This window comes from Carassius carassius, chromosome 2 (assembly GCF_963082965.1).
Source record: "Carassius carassius chromosome 2, fCarCar2.1, whole genome shotgun sequence".
Classification (NCBI taxonomy): Eukaryota; Metazoa; Chordata; class Actinopteri; order Cypriniformes; family Cyprinidae; genus Carassius; species Carassius carassius.
This window is the reverse complement of record NC_081756.1, coordinates 35083953-35106058: the sequence shown is the minus strand read 5'-3', so window position 1 is coordinate 35106058 and position 22106 is coordinate 35083953. Positions and strand designations below refer to the sequence as shown.

The following is a 22106-nucleotide window of genomic DNA, read 5'->3' as shown; positions in this document are numbered from 1 at the left end:
CTACAATTCCCACAAAGCCTTGTCCCTTCATCACAGTAATTGCACTCATGTGTCTTCACTTGATAGTCATTACTCTGCCTATAGTATCCGGTCTGTTTCCATTTGTTTTCATGGAGTCCTACTTTCCGTCACCAAGTTTCCTCGCGTTCCTTGTGTTCTAGTTTCTTGTTCCCTGTTTGTTTGTTTTGGACTGATGTTTGGTTATGACCCCTGCTTGTTTTAATTCTGATTTTGGATTACCCAATTAAAACTCACACTGCACTTGGATCTCTCATCTCCTGTGTTCCCGAACGTGACAAAAACAGCTATTTTGGTGTGTATCTGTGTAGACATCTTGCAATGCTTTGCTCCCTCTGCAGTAAGATAAAGCAGTGTTGCAGCAGCTGTTATTCCAGCTGTGCTATGCAAGATGTACAAGAAGGAATCCCTATGCTTTCCTTTCAAACAAACAGGGAGTTTTTAATCACAGTGAAAGCCAGAACATCAGCCAATATTAATGACCGAACACCATAAAGGGCTTTTTCTGAAAACAAACAGAGGGGAGAGGCTGAGGATGTCCTTCTTTTTCCTCACTTTTTTGTGGTTTGGTCTTGTCATTGCTTCAATGTGTTTTCAATTACTTCAATTTCATGTTTCTTTTCATCCGGTCTTTTTTTTTTTACCACACACCTGTATAGGACCCAAATAAGCGGTTTGGGGCATCTTTAGGGGCTCTTTCAGGAGGTAGGGTAGGCATTACAAGGATGGCACTGGTCAGTCTGAAGCTTGCGGTGACTGTGACTGTGCGATTCTCAGTTTGGGCCCAAAGAGGACGAGGAGATTCCGTGCTGGAATATCAACTACAGGACAGGTACAGATTACTGACAGACACTGTCCAGCGGAAACATTTCATGAACAAAGAGAACAGTCTTTCATTACATCGGGAAGACCTCGAACAAAACATTACAACTCTGTTGCAGCGATGGCGTCTTATTCAGTTTCTGGCAGCGGTGTATGCACTGGAGCACTTCACTAGATCCTTCTGCATGAATATCATACTAAAGATATGTTTTAGGTATGCTGAATATACAAGCATCTGTTAAATCTGAGATAATTATCCGAGATGAAACATTCTATGAAAGCACCTTGATCACTAGATTCTGAAAGTCTAGGCATCTTCTAGTCTTTGCTAAGTTTCACAACATACATGTGTTTTAGAAAGGCTGTACATGGCTTTTGTTTTGGGACTTTTGTCAAACTGACACCAGTGGTTTCCATACAGTTGCCAAAAACAGCAAAGAGTCATGTAACAAAACAGAACATCTTTATTGTTACTCACCCAGACACTAAAATATTAAATACATGAGAACTTATGAAAATTAAGACTCAAAGTTTCCCTGAAACTGAAGATTCGTCTTATTAATGATTTATGTTTTTGTTTAGTTTTTTCCATCTAGTTGAGTTTCACAGTCACAAGGCAATCACAATTAGCCTGTCAAAGGTTGTTTTTAGGTTGTTAGTTCTTTGGTTTTTAATTACTTGACTGTTGCAACTTGCAGCAATGAAAAGTAGTGTGAGAAACTAATTTTACCCTCAAAAGGTTTTGAGAACCAGCCATAACAAAAAGACAAAGGAAGTACAAATAGCATTAATACTACTTACACCAAGTACAATGTTAGACAGTGTCAACCACTTATATTGAAAACTATTGAAAACTCAAAGCTGTTGTCTGGGAAAACGGATGTTGCAGTAATTGGGTGCCAGTATTTGTGGCTGATGTGAACTAGAGAAAAACATTTATTTCATAATAAGATTTCCCCCCAACTTTGCATTGTTTTACTTCAATGATAGGTTAGATTTTTGTGAATTTTGTGAATAAAAGATCAAAAAGATAAACATTGCATATTTATTTCCACAGCTGCCTTTGCTCATATTTACGAAGGTTGCCAATATTAGTAGTTGGCACTGTAGGAACTGTTTATACTGACTTGAAGTTATTTGCACCTCAGTGTTCAAATAGTCACTGCAATTATCATGACTGTCTGTGCAGCTCATTTTAAACTTTGAAATATGTGTGTCTAAATATCCCCTAACACAATTAAATAGATGGGAATTATTAAATACCTTGCATAAGTTATATTTATATTCATATTCTCACATATTTGTATGTCTCTGACAAGCAACAATAGAGGTTTTCTGTTTAACATGAGTCTTTAGTGTTTCATATTATTGATTTTTGGCAAATTGCAATGTAGTCCGATTTGACACACAACAAAAAAAGTTTTACCCAGTTTTTAACCCAATAGGAGGGTTTTAACACGTATTCTCCAATTTAGTTATGTCAAGAATTTCTTAATAGGAAGAAGTAATAACAGTGGTCTTGAGTTTGTTAACAATGACATCCAGAGCATTCTTGGCATATTGTTTTTAGTGGTATGCTGAATATGAAGAATGCTTTTTGATATGATAATGGATTTGAAATGTCTTGCTTTTTATGTGTTTCTCCCTCAGTCAAGGTAAAGGAAGGATTGAATCCCATCTTGAGACTGTGAACTTTTTAGAGGACATGAACAGCATTCTGCAGAGCAAGTTCACAGTTGGCTCAATGGAAGAGTGCATGAACTCAGCCGGTACGCAACATTAACACCAAATTCTCCATAACAGGAACACATATATGCACATTCTTTACAACCGCACACACCAGCCACATTACTCATTTAGTGTCTCTTCACCTAAGTTACCTTAGTTCCCCTGGTGCTCTTCTTATTCTTCTGCTAAACTCCAGACTCCATTCAAACGTTGTTTTTAGGATAATTTCAGCCTTGGGGTGAAGTATTATATGATTTGTAATTATGGCTGTTGATCAATTAAAAAAATATTAAAGTATAGTTTCACATTCTTCAAATTAATGAAGCAAACACCTAAAAAAATATTTGACATTTGGCATTTTTATTTCATATTTTAATGGCCATATCACTGATACCAACACTGCTATATAGAAATTGAAAAACAATAAATTAATAAATACGTGTATTTGCATGTAAATATTTATATTCATGTAATTTATATTATATATAAATATATTTAATATATTAACAACATTTTTTACTTAAATATATACATGAATGTGTGTGTTTGTGTTCTTATATATACATAGTAAATATACAGCTGAATAAAACAAAAATTGTGTCCGTCTTCATTTCATATGGTAAAGCAACAAAATTATAAATAAAATCATATAAATAAAATTGATTATTTTAAAAGAAGTAAATCTTTTCTGTACCCACTGTATGTATGTATGTATGTATGTATGTATGTATGTATATTCTTAAATATCTGGGGGGGAGGGTAATTGTAATTAAATGAGTAATTGAAGGTATTTTGCATAATAGCCTAAACTGAAATTTATCTGATTGTTTTTGTTTTCATTTAGCAGTTACAAATAAATGTAAAATATTCTCTTCTGTTGTACAGTAAATGAACTTATTTACTGTACATCACTGTACATTAGCCAAAGGATGTGTTGAAAAGACATTAACAAAGCTACTACAGGAATTGAAAAAATGGATGCTGTGTTAATTGCGTTAATATTTAATATATACATATTAAACCGCCATTATTAATTAACATGTTATTTTTCCCAGATCTATTTTAAAGAAATTTAAGATGAAAGTTTTAAGCGAGATTTGGATTAAAGTGAGATAATGTCATTGTTACGACAGCATTATACAGTTAACACGCTGTGTTAAGATTAATCTTTCTTGTCATTAATTGGTATTGGTGTTTTCTCTTATCTGTTTAACTATATAAACACTGAAAGAATAGTAATGCACATATGTGTTTATTCTGTCACATTTTGTAACTGTAATGCAGATTTCATTTTGCACAGAATCCAAAAATGTAATCAGTTGAAGCACTGATATTTCCGTCAAGAAATACAAATCTAGTTCAGTTCTGTCATTCATCTGGTGAAGTTTAGTTTAGTTTAACAAATTCATTATTCATTCATGCTCAGAGGAAGCCAAATAAACAAAATGAGCCTCATGTCAATTTCATATACCGCTTTCATGGTGCTGGTTTTGTGCAATCCAAGATTTTTGGACATTATCTAATACATAAACTGTCACACCTTCACCGCACACAGAGAGAATGTGAGAATCTGCGTCACCCTGTATTTTTGTGTGGTTTACTGTTAAAAGTGCTCTTTGATGCTGTAGACTGCTCCAGAGGGAGACTTTTACATCCTTAACCAAGCTGCACATCTGCTCAACATCTGCTGTCTTTATTGAAATCATTCTTCAGCCTGTGACTCACCTCATTGTTGCCTGGTTACAGGGGTTAGAGAATCATCGTTTGATTTGGACGAGGATAGGGAGTGGACTACTTGGTTTTTAACTGACTTTTGTCACCTATCGCATCATGTGACAAGTGTCCAGGGGAGTTTTCCAACACTAGACCTGTTTTAATATTGTTACACATCCCAGCTGTTCTGCATCAAAACTTTGAATGCTCTCATTCTTTAACTTTAACAGTCCATGATTGAATCAGTCGTATTCAGGCCAACTGAATCATGACACACTAAAGGAATAGTTCAACCAAACATTCTGTCATCATTCTGTCATCAGTTTATATATATATATTACTGTATTATGTTATTGTAATGAGGTTCAGGTTTTTACCAATATGCTCATTCCCACTGTCAGATATAATAATAATAATTATATTTTTTTAAGAGGCAATATTGCACAACTATAACTGTTTGGGCTTAGAACTAAATATCTTGATTCCATAAATTATGAAAAGAGACCATTTGAATCTAACTCCAAACAGAAAAAAGCATGAATAATCTAGAATGAACAAATATCACTTAATACATCAATACCAAAATAAACATTTGCCTGAAAATATTTGTCATATTCTCTAATTTCTTCAGAACTTATTCGCTTGATTGAGTGGAGTGAAGGTATTTGAGCAGAGTTTCAGTCTGTGTGGTCTTGTTTCATAACTGACTTATTTTCTTATTTAGAGAGGATCGAGGGTTGTTTCTGGTTTATTATTTCCTTTATAAAGATGGGAAAGCAGTTTTGTTGTTTATAAATCTTAAAGGATGTTATAGATGTTTTGGTTTGAACTGAATAGGTTAAAATTCACCGCTTCGTAGTCTTGGTCAGTAGGTTTGAATTTTGCATAGATTATCTGTTCATGCTGTTACTATAGCATGAATGCACATTAATTCATCCCTCAGTGGACCTAGAGTTTGGGTTACCTCTGTGTCATGAGTTGAAGAAATACATCCAAACCTCGGCCATCTGAAACACAAGATCTCTTGTACTTTAGTCACAGTCTCCACCCAGATACCTAATCCATGATTACATCTGTGTGCACCAGACCTCTGCAGGACAGATCTATTCCAGCAATAAATCTGATATCTGTTCAGTATTTGTTTAATTTTATTATTTAGTGGCCCTTTTTTGCCCTTTCCACATAACAGAGGAAACTGTGTTTGCCAACTGCAGTCCATTACACTTAATTCAGTTTGTTTTAACAGTCAAGTTTAAACAAAATATCTTAGTTAATATTTTGCATCATCTGTCCATCTTTTTAATATCATTATATCATTTGATTTTGTGTTCTCAGTGCCTTTGGCAGTGTATAAGTGGCTGGTGTGTTTCTTACTGGATAAGAGCCAAAGGAAGCTGTTTCATGAGAAATCTTCTGGACTGGGAGACTTTGAGGTACAGAACAACTGCCAAGTATGTTTTAGTCCTGATTTTAATAGCATGAGACTTTAAAATGTCATTAGATTAGATTAGATTCAACTTTATTGTCATTCTGCAGAGTACAAGTACAGAGCTAATGAAATGCAGTTATTATCTAACCAGAAGTGCAAGAATATAGTGTTTAAAATAGAGAAAAGTGCAGAGTAAGTGAAGCTATGATTTACAGCATGTACATTGGCGTTGCTATATACAGTATTTTGCAGAGTATGTACAGAATATAAATAGGAGTCCAATGTAGGGTTATACTGTCACGGTTCATGAATTCACTGGTTTCTTCATGTCCCGTGTATTTGTTGTTCTATGTGTGAGTGGGCGTGACCGCTCGTTAATACTGATCAGCACGCCAGCAGATCTCATTCACCGCACCAGCTGCTGCCAATTCACTCACCTACAAAAACTCACCGCACTCTCATCTCTTTGTCAGATCGTTGTTTTGGTGTCCACAGTGTTCGTCGTGTACTATTCCAGTCCTGTTCTGGTTCCCAGTTCCTGTTCACTGTCCTTGTGGTATTCGTCGTCTCGTCTGGATGTTCACCATCACCTGTCTGCACCAGCACGCTGACCATCTAGTCCCTGCACCACCAGCCCACCCGAGCTCCAGTACTTCTCTGTGTCTTATTCTACTCATAATAAAAAGTTTACTTGCATTTTTGCTTCCGCCTCTTGTATCATGACAGAACGATCTGACCAGACGATGGAAGCAGCAAGCGGATCCTCTTCTCCTCTGGAGGAATTTTTCAAGGCCAGCATTTCACGGATGGATGCCCAGGAGAGGAACATGACTGAGTCGGGTCGGGCTATTCAAGCTCTTGTGGTGCAGGTGTCTGAGCTCACCCAGCAATTGCAACATCTACGAGCTTCCACTGCGCCACCCACACCGGCCGCTCCTCCTGGACTTCCACAGAGCACTTCCCAGTCAGAGCCCCGCCTCCCGGTCCCCGAGTTATACACCGGCGAGCCTAATTATTGCAGAGCATTCCTAACACGCTGTTCGATGCATTTCTCTCTGCAGCCCAGGATCTTTGCCACTGAACAAAGAAAAGTGGCATTCGTACTCATGCTACTGACTGGGAGGGCAGCACTATGGGGGACGGCAGTGTGGGAGAACCAAGATCCATGCTGTGCCTCGTTCCAGACACTCGCCACCGAAATGAGAAGGGTGTTTGACTACTTGTTCGCGGGAAGAGAAGCGGCAAGGATCCTCGCGGACCTCAAACAAGGCGGAAGATCTGTATCGGACTACGCTATCGAGTTCCGGACTTTGGCGGCAGAGTGTCAGTGGAACGAGGAGGCGCAGTGGGACATGTTCCTGCATGGGTTGGCTGACCGCGTCCTGAGAGAAATCTACGCTCTGGACTTACCTACCACACTCAATGGATTGATTGAACTGGCACTTCGTGTGGATTCCCGACTTTCTCGAGTAGAACGTCTTGGATTACCCACTCGATTCTCTGGATTAGCTGAGAGCACGCGATCCAGCGGCGGGGATGCGGTCAGTCCCGTCTACGATCACGAGCCCATGCAGGTCAGGCGAGCTCGGCTTTCCCGGGAGGAAAAGGAGAGGCGGAGATCCCAGGGCCTTTGCCTCTACTGCGGCACGGCAGGACATTTAGCTTACAACTGCCGGGTAAAAGAAGAAGACCTCATCAACATCTACGCTCCTCCCGGTAAGACTAAGATGGTCAGCCAACACTCACAGCTGTCAAGCACTTCTGGACTCCGGGGCAGAAGGTAACTTCATGGACTACACATTTGCACTCAAGATTCAGATTCCCCTGTTACCTCTCACCCGCACCATTTCTGTTCACGCCCTTAACGGCCAAGCCCTACCTGACATTTCATTTACCACTGGACCCATTTCACTCATCGTATCTGGCAACCACACTGAGACTACCTCTTTCTACATTCTGGACTCCCCCATCGCACCCATTGTTTTAGGACACCCTTGGCTCATCAGACACAACCCAAGAATTGACTGGCAGCAGAGATCAGTGTTGGAGTGGAGTAGTAAATGTCATGAGTCCTGTCTTGTGTCTGCCTGTTCTTCTGTTTCTGTTTCTGCGTTTCAGGAGAAAGCAGTGGATTTGTCAAACGTGCCTACGAAGTATCAGGACCTGAGGGAAGTGTTCAGTAAGTCTCGAGCTGCTTCTCTCCCTCCACATCGTCCCTATGACTGTGCCATAGAGTTACTGCCAGGTACGTCTCCGCCTAAGGGAAGTTATATTCACTTTCTGCTCCAGAAAGAGAGGCTATGGAGAAATATATTTCTGATACTCTAGCAGCAGGGTTCATTCGCCCTTCCTCTTCTCCAGCAGGGGCGGGTTCTTTTTTGTGGGGAAGAAGGACGGATCTCTGCGACCTTGTATTGACTACCGGGGGTTGAACAGCATTACGGTAAAGAATAATTATCCTTTGCCGCTGATGTCTTCAGCCTTCGAGAGGTTGCAGAGAGCGTCGATCTACACTAAATTGGACTTACGTAATGCTTATCATTTGGTCCGCATCAGGAAGGGAGATGAATGGAAGACTGCTTTTAACACCCCCAGAGGGCACTTTGAATACTTGGTCATGCCCTTCGGCTTGTCCAACTCCGCAGCAGTCTTCCAGGCACTCGTCAATGACGTGCTGCGAGATATGGTCGATCAGTTTATATATGTCTACCTGGATGATATATTGATTTTTTCTTCTTCTCTCCAGGAGCACGTGCAGCACGTTCGACGAGTGCTTCAGAGGCTGCTAGAGAATGGGCTTTTTGTTAAGGCGGAGAAATGCGCTTTTCATGCACAGTCTGTCCCTTTCTTAGGGTACATCGTGTCATCTGAGGGAATGCGTATGGATCCTGAGAAGGTTAAGGCTGTGGTGGATTGGCCAAGTCCAGATTCCCATAAGGCCCTACAGAGTTTTCTTGGGTTCGCCAATTTCTACCGGCGGTTCTTTCGCAATTTCAGCCAACTAGCCTTGCCTCTGACCACCTTGACCTCCCCCAGAACGACGTTCAGGTGGTCAGCACTTTTTTTCGGACGTTTTGACTTTACTCTCTCGTACCGCCCGGGCTCCAAGAACATCAAGCCTGATTCATTATCACGCATTTTTGACCGTTCCGATCGCACGTCTACTCCCGAGTGCATTTTTCCGGAGACCCTAATTATCTCCACACTCTCATGGGAGGTCGAATCGAAGGTCAAGACGGCCTTACAAGGGGTAATGCCCCCGGTCGACTGTCCACCGAACCATTTATTTGTGCCAGAGGGATTACGGTCCGACTTTATTCAGTGGGGGCATTGTTCCAATGTGGCTTGCCATCCAGGAGTCAGTCGCACTACATCTTTAGTCAAGCAACGATTTTGGTGGCCACGTATGGCTCGCGACGTTCACAGTTTTGTTTTGGCTTGCTCAGTTTGTGCCACTGGTAAGACTTCCAATCGACCCCCAGATGTGCTCCTTCAACCGCTGCCGATCCCTTCGAGACCCTGGTCCCACATCGCACTAGATTTTGTCACCGCCCTTCCACCCTTGCAGGGTAACACGGTAGTTTTTACCGTGGTGGACCGGTTCTCCAAGGCGGTCCATTTCATTCCCTTGCCCAAATTACCCTCAGCCAAGGAGACAGCGTTAACATTTGTTAACCACGTCTTTCGGTTACATTGCCTCCCGACGGACGTGGTTTCCGACAGAGGACCTCAATTTGTGTCCAAATTTTGGCAAGAGTTTTGTAGATTACTGGGCGCAACTGTTAGTCTGTCCTCAGGGTTTCATGCACAGAGCAATGGCCAAACTGAGAGAGCCAACCAGGATTTAGAGAGAACGTTGCGATGTCTGGTTTCCAAGAATCCTTCCTCTTGGAGTCAACAACTGTCAATGGTGGAGTACGCCCACAATTCGTTACCAGTATCATCCACGGGCCTATCTCCGTTTGAGTGTAGTCTAGGTTACCAGCCACCAATTTTTCCTAGTCTGGAATCTGAAGTCGCGGTTCCCTCCGCTCACGCCTTCATCCAGAGGTGTCATCGCACTTGGACTAGAGCCCGCGAGACTCTACTCCAAGCGGGAGCGCGCACCAAGGCTAAAGCCGATCGCCACCGGTCTAGGCCTCCCGTATACGTCGTTGGTCAAAAAGTGTGCCTTTCTACCAAGAACATTCCTCTCCGTTCCGTCTCTAATAGACTTGCTCCCAAATTTATCGGCCCGTTCACTGTCACCAAGATCATTAGCCTGGTGACAGTCCGCCTCAAACTCCCTCCAGTGTACAGGACGATTCATTCCGCCTTCCATGTTTCCAAAATATAGCCTGTGTTTCATTCCCATATAAATCCGCCAGTCCCGGTTACACCCCGCCGCGACTCGTAGAAGGGGAACCTACATATTCGGTTAATCGTATTCTGGACTCAAGGCGGAGGGAACGTGGATTCCAGTACTTGGTGGACTAGGAGGGTTATGGTCCAGAGGAGAGAAGTTGGGTTCCTGCTAGAGACATCCTGGATCACTCCCTTATTGATGATTACAATCGACAGGTAAGGAACGCCAGGAGGCGTTCTTAGGAGAGGGGGTACTGTCATGGTTCATGAATTCACTGGTTTCTTCGTGTCCCGTGTATTTGTTGTTCTATGTGTGAGTGGGCGTGACCGCTCGTTACTACTGATCAGCACGCCAGCAGATCTCATTCACCGCAATGTAAAGTACTGTGACCAGTGCAGTAAGAGAGAGAGTGTAGGTTAGATTGGTGGTGTGGAGTTCAGAAGGGTCATGGCCTCGGAGAAGAAGCTCTTCCTGAGCCTACTAGTGTGAGAGCGTATGCTCCTGTAAAGTGTGACGGATGGAAGGAGGGTAAAAAGTCCATGGTTCGGGTGTGAGGAATACTTGATGATGTTCCTAGCCTTGCCCAGGCAGTGTTGTGATACATTTTCTCAGAGGTAGTTAACGGGGTTCCGGTGATCAGGATCAGGATCAGGATCAGTTGAGATGCACACTGAGATGCAGTTTGTGAGTATGCTCTCAATGATACAGTGGTAGAATTCCACAAGGACTGGGACTCAGGTGAACTTTCTTAAGGCTCTATAAGAAGTAAAGACACTGCTGTGCCTTTTTGACCTGGGTGTAGGAACCAGTGAGGTCATCAGAGATGAGAATGCCAAGGAACTGGATCTATGTTTACAGGCAGCACAGCGGGAGGTGAAGTACTGTATGCTATAGGTTTGTAAAGCACATTACCCAGCTACCTTATACCTCACACTGAGACTGTTTACATGCATCAGCTCATGATTATGCTTGATAGCCTCATGGAAACTTATCTTTTTACATGTCATAAATGGTTCAATCAAAACACACACACATTTTTACAGGTGTTTTATCCATATTTTGAATATTGCATTGTGTGGTGTTTTAGGTTGAAGGTAATGTCTGTAAATGTTTCCAAAAAATGAACTTGTAATTTTCTGCCAGATCATTTTTTTTTGTATATATACTGTAGTACTGTTCAAAAGATTGGGCTTCATTATATTTTATGTCTGTAAAAGAAGTCTCTTATGCTAACCTGTGTTTATTTGATACAAAATATACTGTGAAAATAGTATTATTGTGAAATATTATGACAATTTAAAAATGAATATATTTTAATATACAAACCCGATTCCAAAAAAAGTTGGGACACTGTACAAATTGTGAGTAAAAAAAGGAATGGAATAATTGACAAATCTCATACACTTATATTTTATTCAGAATAGAATATAGATAACATATCAAATGTTGAAAGTGAGACATTTTGAAATGTCATGCCAAATATTGGCTCATTTTGGATTTCATGAGAGCAACACATTCCAAAAATGTTGGGACAGGTAGCAATAAGAGAGCGGAAAAGTTAAATGTACATATAAGGAACAGCTGGAGGACCAATTTGCAACTTATTAGGTAAATTGGCAACATTATTGGGTATAAAAGGAGCCTCTTAGTGTGACAGTGTCTCTCAGAAGTCAAGATGGGCAGAGGATCACCAATTCCCCCAATGCTGCGGCGAAAAATAGTGGAGCAATATCAGAAAGGAGTTTGAAGTTATCATCATCTACAATTTATAATATCATCCAAAGGTTCAGAGAATCTTGAACAATCTCTGTGCGTTAAGGCTCAAGGCCGGAAAACCATACTGGATGCCCGTGATCTTCGGGCCCTTAGATGGCACTGCATCACATCCAGGAATGCTACTTTAATGGAAATCACAACATGGGCTCAGGAATACTTCCAGAAAACATTGTCGGTGAACACAATCCACCGTGCCATTCAGCATTGCCGGCTAAAACGCCATAAGTCAAAAAAGAAGCCATATCTAAACATGATCCAGAAGCGTAGGTGTTTTCTCTGGGCCAAGGCTCATTTAAAATTGACTGTGGCAAAGTGGAAAACTGTTCTGTGGTCAGACGAATCAAAATTTAAAGTTCTTTTGGGAAAACTGGGACGCCGTGTCATCCAGACTAAAGAGGACAAGGACAACTGAAGTTGTTATCGGCGCTCAGTTCAGAAGCCTGCATCTCTGATGGTATGGGGTTGCATGAGTGTGTGTGGCATGGGCAGCTTACACATCTGGAAAGGCACCATCATTTTCGAACATGACAATGCCAGACAAAATACTGCAACAATTACAACATCATGGCTGCGTAGACGAAGGATCCGGGAACTGAAATGGCCAGCCTGCAGTCCAGATCTTTCACCCATAGAAAACATTTGGCGCATCATAAAGAGGAAGATGTAACAAAGACGACCTAAGGCAGTTGAGCAACTAGAAGCCTGTATTAGACAAGAATGGGACAACATTCCTATTCCTAAACTTGAGCAACTTGTCTCCTCAGTCCCCAGACATTTGCAGACTCTTATAAAAAGAAGAGGGGATGCCACACAGTGGTAAACATGGCCTTGTCCCAACTTTTTTTTAGATGTGTTGATGCCATGAAATTTAAAATCAACTTATTTTTCCCTTAGATTATACATTTTCTCAGTTTAAACATTTGATTGTCATCTATGTTGTATACTGAATAAAATATTGAATTGTGAAACTTCCACATCATTGCATTCTGTTTTTATTCACAATTTGTTCAGTGTCCCTTTTTTGGAATCGGGTTTGTACTAATATTCTCTATTCTGTTTGAATATATTTTAAAATGTAGTTCATTCCTGTTATGCCAAAGGTAAATATTTAGCAGTCATTATGCCAGTTTTTAGTGTCACATGACATGATTTTTATTTTTTTATTTTTACTAACCCAAAACTTTTAAACAGTAGGCTATATTTTTTTCTCTCTTTTTCTTACCATTAACAATTATCACTCTGTTACAGGCCTTCTGTCTGTTAATTCAATATACACATTTCTGTTATTGTTATTGTTCTGTTATTCTACAGTGTTAGTCTACTGTACTGTATATAGGCCAGTCATCTCTCAGTCAAAAGCTGGGCCAATTTACCTGAATTCACCCCAGACAACCATAAAGACTTTCTTAAAGACTTTTGACTAAAAGTTTAAGTTAATATATATAGATATACAGTATATTCCAAAATCATGTTTCACCATGTAGATGTTACTGTTGTTATTCATGAGTGCATAGAATGTTGTTTTTGTTAATGTTTTAGTATCAGGCTGAAATGTGGAGATGATGTCGTGCACCCTGGGCTTCCCGTTAATACCTTCTGCACAGTGACGTTCCGTTTATGACTTATATCTAATATAAAACAGACCTCTGGTTGCTCAGACATGTCTTAAAGATTGAACAGACACTTGGCTCAGACATATCCCTTACTTAATATCTATTCCACTGAGCTAGGAATCTACATCACACTGGGCATTTCAAAGAACCGCTGTCTGACCTTCACATCTTGAAGGAGTTAAATCCTTTATCATAACCATATTAGGTTCATGTAGACCCTTTATATGTGCTCTGTAGGGTCAGAATCACATGCAGGATGTGTGAAAGCTGCTCAAATCACGTTTCTGATGATATGAAAGTACCACGGTTGGACCAAATCTGACCGCAACACAGTAATGAAACACACCAGTTACACCACATATACATCCAGTGACCTAGAAAATTATTTGCAAACAAACATTTACCTTTAAAAAAAAAAAGATAGTGTGTGTGAATATTGTTCTTTCCTTTCAAATAAATTCCATTTGGTTTTGGTATTTTGTCTATTGCCATGACACACTTTTTAAAAATGTGGCTTAAATGTTCAAGTGCTCACTTTGGGTGTGTATGTATGTATGTGTTATGAGGGTCTAGTCCAGCCAAAAATAAGCAGTCACTTTAAAGTCATATGACATAATGAGTGGAGCTTGGACACTCTCCAGTAAGCGCCTCTACCTTGAGATGTGAGAGTGTGTTTAACTAGAGTTTAACTGGAGACATGAACAAGAATAAGGGGGACAAAATGTGATCGAGCAGGTTACAGTATGTGACAGTGATTAGACTGTCTTAAAGCCTGCAGTGAGGACAAGAGAAAAAATGAATAAAACAGACCTATCACACATAATACTGACCCAGCAACCACCAAACACAGAGAATCACTGTCTAGCAACCAGACACAAACACAAGCACATCGCTAATGTCTTAAAGGTTTTTTTATTTTGTTTATTTTGCTCTTTAAGTTTTTCCCCCCTCTATAAACATCCTAATTGGTGTCTCGTCTGTGTGTCATGACTGTCATTGTACTGTCATGACCTGGCTTGTGATTATGTGGGTCAAACTGTCTTCATTTGCTCCTTGATTCCATAAACACTCTTGAAAGATATAGTATATGTTTGAGTTTGTGTCCTTGGATACACTTTTTCCTGTAACTTATCTCTCTCTCTCTGGAGGTGTATTATTGTCAGTCATTGGCTATATTGAGCACACAGTGCTGCAGTGTTTCCATGATCTGATTCAGAATGAACAGACTCCAGCTGCTCTCAGATCAGTGCAGGGCCGTCTCAGTTTTCTCTATGGCCTGTGGACCCTCACCTACCACATGGCCATCCGTCTCAAGGTAAACCACTGTTCTCTGCGCTACTGTCTGCTGGTACTGGCTATGTGACACAAATTATGTGTTACGGCTTGAATACACTACACGATTTTTGCCCTCATTTTCATTTTTGACAATTTTACACAAGTTGGCAAAAGTCAGAGCCAAGTGTTTAGTCTTTTCAAAACACTTCCAATTTTAAATGCCATGTAGCCTTTAGATACACTAGCTTGATAATAATACGCAATAACGTTTGTTTAGCAGCAAATCAGCGTATTATAATGATTTCTAAAGGATGAAATGACACTGAAGACTGTATTAATGGCTGCTGAAAGTGTATTCACAGGAACAAATTGCAATTTATATTCAAATAGAAACCGGTTATTTTGAAATAATATAACACAACGTTACTGTTTTTACTAAAATAAATGTTGCCTTGATGAGCATAAAAAAAATGTTAACACTTTACAGTAAGGCCCCATTGGTTCACATTAGTTAATGCAATAACTAACATTAGCAATGAGCAATACATTTGTTACAATACTTATTATTTATTAACATTAGGTAATAAAAATACAACTGCTTACATCTACGTCCATTCAATAATACTGGCAGAAAACAACATTTGGTTTAAATAATGGATCAGTAAAGTTGACATTAACATTAACAAAGAATGTGTTTCTTTCACAAGTATTTTTCAATGGAACCTTATTATAAATTGTTACGAAATATCAGTTAATCAGCTCATAGTCCACTTCAGACATTCTACTGACTGTATCTTCTCTTACTATAAGTTATGTTCTGCTAACTATAAATTGCAACTACATGTCAGTTAACTGTCATTAGAGTATTAGACTGTAAAGTTAGGATTAGGGATAGCAGAATCAGTTGACCTGCATATCTATAGCATAGCTTTTTGATGTTTTTTTGGAGTTTCATTATGGACTGTTTGTTTTTAGGAAGATATTTTTATGGTTGACTGCCGTTTGACTTCATCCAGTACAGCCGTTCTCACTCAGTGTGGGCAGGTTAGTGTTGTTTTAGCAGTAGTTCAGTTACAGACACCCTCACTTATAAGTGCATGATGATGCAAACATCAGGAAGGTACCCTCTCATTTTCTCTGTGTGGCTGAAAGATGATGCTGTGGCTCTGGTTGATGTGACTGCTGCCCCTGACTTCATCCTGAACTCGCCCATCGGCAAAACAGATGGTGAGGTAATAGAACGCACATGAGGAAGAGGCCTCGCCAGTCCTCCACTGTGACTGTCGAATCACTTTTGTAGAACAAATGTCTCAGAGAGCTGCAGAAGTGATCATCTTATTTACAGTGACCCCGAAAAAGCATTTTCTTACCCATTTTTTCAGTGACTTTTAACTGTTTTTTTTTTTTATCGATGATCTGTATAAATCAGTTCCTTTGAGTTCACACAGGCATCATCCTAGTAACCAAGGGTGTTTAACTTTTGTGTTTGTGTGTGTGTGTGTGTGTGTGTGTTTTCATGTGTATTTAAACAGTTCTTTTAAATTGCAATATTTGTAATAATTGTATTCATTTTTCCAAATAAATACAGCTTTGGAGATCTTGAGACTTCTTTCAAAAACATTAAAGTTGTAATTATTCCAATATTTTGAGCAGTGATATATGTGTGTGTGTGTGTGTGTGTGTGTGTGTGTGTGTGTGTCTGTGTGTCAACATTTAAAGACTTTTTAAGGCCAATGTTATGACTGTATTTATGCAGGTGTACGTCATTTTTTAATCATATTTTTTCAGAAGCACTGTTCACATATTCAGGGAAGTTTTATGAGAAAAATACATCATTATACCTCCAAATGATACAAGTTGTTTACAGATTTGAAAATATAAATAAGCTTTTATCTTAACATAATTATCTTTTTTCTGCTAGTCCAATTAATAAGTTGGCCTTTGAGACTGACAGCTAATGATGATGCAATATTTACTGGAAAATTTTACAGCTTAATGTGTCACTTAAGAGGGATAATCTCAATATCAATATATCACCACCAAATATTAGAACTTTGAGTGGTGCTTTTATTTCCTCTTTTCACAAAACAACAAGAAACAACCAGACAAGTTAATAAAAACAAATTAATTACCAGCAAAAAAAAATCTAGAGGGTTTTTCCAATATACTGCCCTTAAAATCCCTTCACAAACATGATTCTGACTAGACATTATGGTTACTTACTCATTCCTCCTGTCATATTCTCTCAGCACTTGTTTGGCAGGCCATACATTTCTGAGGTTAAGAATAAAACTGATTGAAACACTAGACAGAGCAATGGAGTCACACACACGCAAACACACACACACACACACACACACACATACACATGCCCCACTGACACAGACCTTTATACTGTTTCCCCTGCTGAGTAAAACACTCCATGTTTACAGTTAGGAAGATGTTTACTGGAAATTAGCTCTTACTTTGGCATTCAGTTCTTTTTCTGACTCATCTGAGGTTCTGATAAAAAGGATTTTTATTTTATGGTCTTATTTAAATTTACATTTAAATTACATTTATTCATTTAGCAGACACTTTTATCCAAAGCGACTTGAGGACAAATGAGGACAGTGGAAACAATCAAAAACAGCAAAAAGAGTAATGGTATATAAGTGCTATAACAAGTCTCAGTTAGCTTAGCACAGTACACATAGCAAGGGCTTTTAAATAATATAATAAATAAAAATAAAACAGAATAGAAAAAGAATAGAGCAAGCTAGTGTTAGAGGTCTTATATACAGTACAGACCAAAAGTTTGGAAACATTACTTTAATGTTTTTGAAAGAAGTTTCTTTTGCGCATCAAGCCTGCATTTATTTGATCAAAAATACAGAAAAAAATGTAATATTGTGATATATTATTACAATTTAAAATAATTGTTTTTAAATGTATTATACTTTAAATTATCATTTATTTCTGTGATGCAAAGCTGAATTTTTAGGATCATTATCACATGATCCTTTAGAGATCATTCTAATATGATGATTCATTATCAAAGTTGGAAACAGTTCTGCTGCTTAATATTTTTAGGATACTTTGATGAATAAAAAAAAGTAAAAAAAAAAAAAAGAAGCTATGTTTTTAAAATATAAATATTTTGTAACAACAATATACACTGCTGGTCAGTAATTTGGGGTCAGTAATTTTTTTTCTTTCTTTTTTTTAAATAAAATCAATACTTTTATTCAGCAAGGATGTGTTAAATTGATCAAAAGTGATAGTAATGAAAATATGTTATTAGAATATATATTATTAGATTTTATTTTTAATAAATGCAGTTCTTTTTAACCTTTTATTCATCAAATATATTAGACAGCAGAACTGTTTCCAACACTCATAATAAATCAGAATATTAGAATGATTTCTAAATGATCATGTGATAGACTGGATGTTACATGTGACACTGAAGGCTGGAGTAATGATGCTGAAAATTCAGATTTGCATCACAGGAATAATTTTTTTTTAAAGTATATTCAAATAGAAAACTATTATTTTAAGTTGAAATAATATTTCACAATATTACTGTTTTTTCTGTATATATATTATATATATATAATTGCATAATAAATGAAAATAAAATAGAATACAAAAAGATTAGAAAGGTAGTTAGATTTTTTTAAGAATAGAATTAGAATAGTGAGTGGTAAAGTTAGAGGGTCAAATAAAGATGGAAGAGATGGGTTTTAAGCCAATTCTTGAAGACGAGTAAGAACTCAGCTGCTCGTATTGAGTTGGGGAGGTCATTCCACTAGGAGGGAACATTTCATTTAAAAGTCCGTAAAAGTGACTTTGTGCTTCTTTGGGATGGCACAATCAAGCAACGTTTACTTGCAGAACGCTTCTAGAGGGCACATGAGTCTGAAGTAATAAATTTAGGTAAATGGGTGCAGAGCCAGTGGTAGTTATGTAGGCAAACATCAATGCCTTGAATTTTATGCGAGCAGCTGTTCTGGATTAATTGTAAAGGTTTGATAGAACTGGCTGGAAGACCTGGAAGACCTGCCAAGAGGGCATTGCAATAGTCCAGCTTGGACAGAACAAGAGCTTGAACAAGGAGTTGCTGAAAGCATGTGCATGTGCTGAAAGAAAGGGTCTGATCTTCTTGATGTTGAATAAAGCAAATCTGCAGGATCGGACAGTTTTAGCAATGTGGTCTGAGAAAGTCAGCTGATCATCAATCATAACTCCAAGGCTTCTGGCTGTTTTTGAAGGAGTTATGGTTGATGTGCCTAACTTGATGGTGAAATTGTGATGAAACAATGGCCTTGCTGGAATCACAAGCAGTTCTGTCTTGGCAATGTTGAGTTGAAGGTGATGGTCCATCTTCCAGCAAGAAATGTCTGTTAGACAAGCTGAGATGCGAATAGCTACCGTCGGATCATCAGGATGGAATGAAAGGTAGAGTGGAGTGTCATCAGCATAGCAGTCGTATGAAAAGCCATGTTTCTGAATGACAGAACCTAATCATGCCATGTAGACAGAGAAGAGGAGTGGTCCAAGAACTAAGCCCTGAGGCACCGTAGCAGTTAGATGTTGTGACTTGGACACCTCACCTCTCCAAGATACTTTGAAGGACCTATCTGATATGTAAGACTCAAACCACTGAAGTGTGGTTCCTGAGATGCCCTTTGCCAGTAGGTTTGATAGGAGGATCTGGTGGTTAACCGTGTCAAAAGCAGCGGACAGATCAAGGAGGATTAGTACTGAAGATTTGGATTCTCCTCTTGCCAGTCTTAGGGCTTCAACAACTGAGAGCAAGGCAGTCTCAGTTGAATGTCCACTTCTGAAGCCAGATTCAAGTGTTTTTGCAATGAAAGGAAGAAGGGAAACTGGTCTGTAGTTCTCTAAAAGAGATGGGTTGAGGGTGGGTTTCTTAAGTAGTGGAGTTATACGAGCCTGTTTAAATGATGAGGGAAAAACACCAGTGTGGAGGGATGTGTTAATGATGTGAGTGAGTGCAGGTACAACTGCAGGAGAAATGGCTTGAAGGAGAAGAGATGGAATAGGATCAAGTGGGCAAGTAGTAGGCTGATTAGAAACGATGAGTTTGGAGACTTCTGCCTCAGAGAGTGAAGAGAAGGATGTAAATGAGTGTATGTTTGCTGGTGATATGAGCTTGACTGATTGTGGTGTGGAAAATTGTGCACTGATGTTTTTAATTTTGTTAATAAAAACATGGCAAAGTCGTCAGCTATTAGAGATGAAGCAGGAGGGGGAGGAGGAGGACAAAGAAGTGAGGAAAATATTTTAAAAAGCATGCGAGAGTTAGATAAATTGTTAATTTTGTTTTGGTAGTATGTCATTTTAGCAGTGGAGACATTAGCAGAGAAGGAAGAGGAGTGACTGATACACATTAAGGTCAGTAGTATTTTTGGATTTGCGCCACACCCTTTCAGCAGCTCTAAGCTTAGAACAGTGTTCGTGTAGAATATTTGTTGGTTTCTGCGGGTCTTAAAAAGTCTTAATTCACCCTTCCACAACTTAAGGCCTGAAAAAGCCTTAAATCAGAGCAGAAATTATTTTATTCATAATGTCATGTTAAATGTTAGATGTTGCATGCTTTGCAAAAAAAAAAAAAAAAAACTATTTTTTAAGAGGTGTTACTGATAGTAAGTCACATGACCTTATATTGGTCCAGCAATGCAAGAGTGTTTTTGTAATTAGGGACTTTGTGTTTCTGTACCTCTCATAAACCTGTGGTCTACAGTTATGCAGGGTAAGAACGTCTTGGAAAGGCCACCTTGGTGGGCTGAGTTTTGTTTTGACAAACCAGCACTTGGATATCTCCGAGCCATACTGTAACACATAACATACACTGTAACATACATACATGTCACGCTGGAAAACTTTTGAGAAGCAGGATCATTGCAAACTTTCATCTGTTTGTCCTGAAAGCCAAGACGCTTTATGATCATGTTATAATACAGTCATATGGTTGTCGTCGATAAATTCGGTTTATTGAAAGATCGTAACGTGGAATGTTGAAATATTTTGGGCACAAACTCTTGTATGGAAAGGGGGTCGTGTTCCGGGCCCTTGGAATGAGTAGTGAGTCTCTCTCTGCTGCCTCCCTGAGTCTTCGCGCTGCCTTTTTTCTGTCTGATCCTCTCAGTCCAACAGCTGTCAGCAGTTTCCAGACTGATTGGGCTGGGAACCCCCTCTGCATCACACCTCAACAGGGTACAGCCATGTCTGCCAGCCTTTCTCTCAGCAGTTCTGCATCAGCTCCCTGTAACATTCAGATTTCCTTTCAAATGCCTCTTCATACCCCTCTTCCCATGTTACTGTAAGCGTAACCAGGATGATCTTCTTTCCTGTGTAAGAGAAAAGGATTGCGTCTGGTCTCAAGGTAGTGTGGACGAAGTCAGGAAAGTCTTTTCTTTAGGTCAACCCTAAGCTCCCATGCTTGGGCAGACTGCAGAGTGGTTGCACTGATCTTACTGGACCCTGATAGCTTTGAACCCTCCTGTACAAAAGCTATTGAAAGAGGCGCCTTGATATAATTTTGACATTTCCGGGTTCTCTCCTGCTCCAAAGTATCAGCAAGGACTGTTGTGACTTTGTCATGGTGCTATCTGTATCTGCCCTGAGCAAGCGCTGTGCTGCAACCTGTCAAGACATGGGCCATTGTTCCTTTCTGCCCACAGTGCTTGCACAGTGGGTCATCTCTCAGCCCCCATCTGTGGAGGTTCACAGGGGAAGGAAGTGTGTCATAAATGGCCCTCAGTAAAAAAGATATTCGGTATGGCTCCAGCCTCCAGAGATCATTGAATGAAACTTTCCGCTTGGGGAGATCCCACCGAGTCCAGGCACCCTGGGATCCAAGTTCCACTGCCTTTGCCCTTCTTCGCTCATCCTCTAGATCCCTTACTTCTGCCTGGATCATCATGGCTTTTCTTTCCACCGAGTTGGCTTTCCCCCACATATGAAAGTAGGACATACCTAGACCTTGCCGTCCTACACAGGGTACTCCAGTGATGTCTTTGAGCTTTAAATTCCCTTCAGCTAGGGCTAGCGAAGCAGTGGCATCCCACTTTCGTCCTGACCTTGTTCTTATTCCTACTTCACTGATTTTCCTATCTCTGGATTCTCTGAAGATCGTGGCCACCCTACATTTGGCTATTTGGCTATTTTATCTTCCTCAACCAAGGAAGAGAAGGGTAGCTGAAGTTGCCCTGATCTGAAGTATAGTCCAACTGATGTAAAACTAGGTGGAATTCCAAGCCACTTTCTGAGGTGTGTGTTGATCTTATGCTCTACCCCTTCCACTGCAGTGAGTGGGACATCATACACAGTCAGCAGCCACATCAGTCTGGAAAGCAGGCCATGTTGATACAGCCATGTG

At 39.7% G+C, this 22106-nt stretch overlaps 1 pseudogene; it reads left to right on the top strand.

Annotated features, from left to right (window-relative positions):
* The first annotated feature begins 743 nt into the window (after positions 1–743).
* LOC132098930 (peroxisomal acyl-coenzyme A oxidase 3-like) lies at positions 744–20563 on the top strand (annotated as a pseudogene).
* Positions 20564–22106: the final 1543 nt, after the last annotated feature.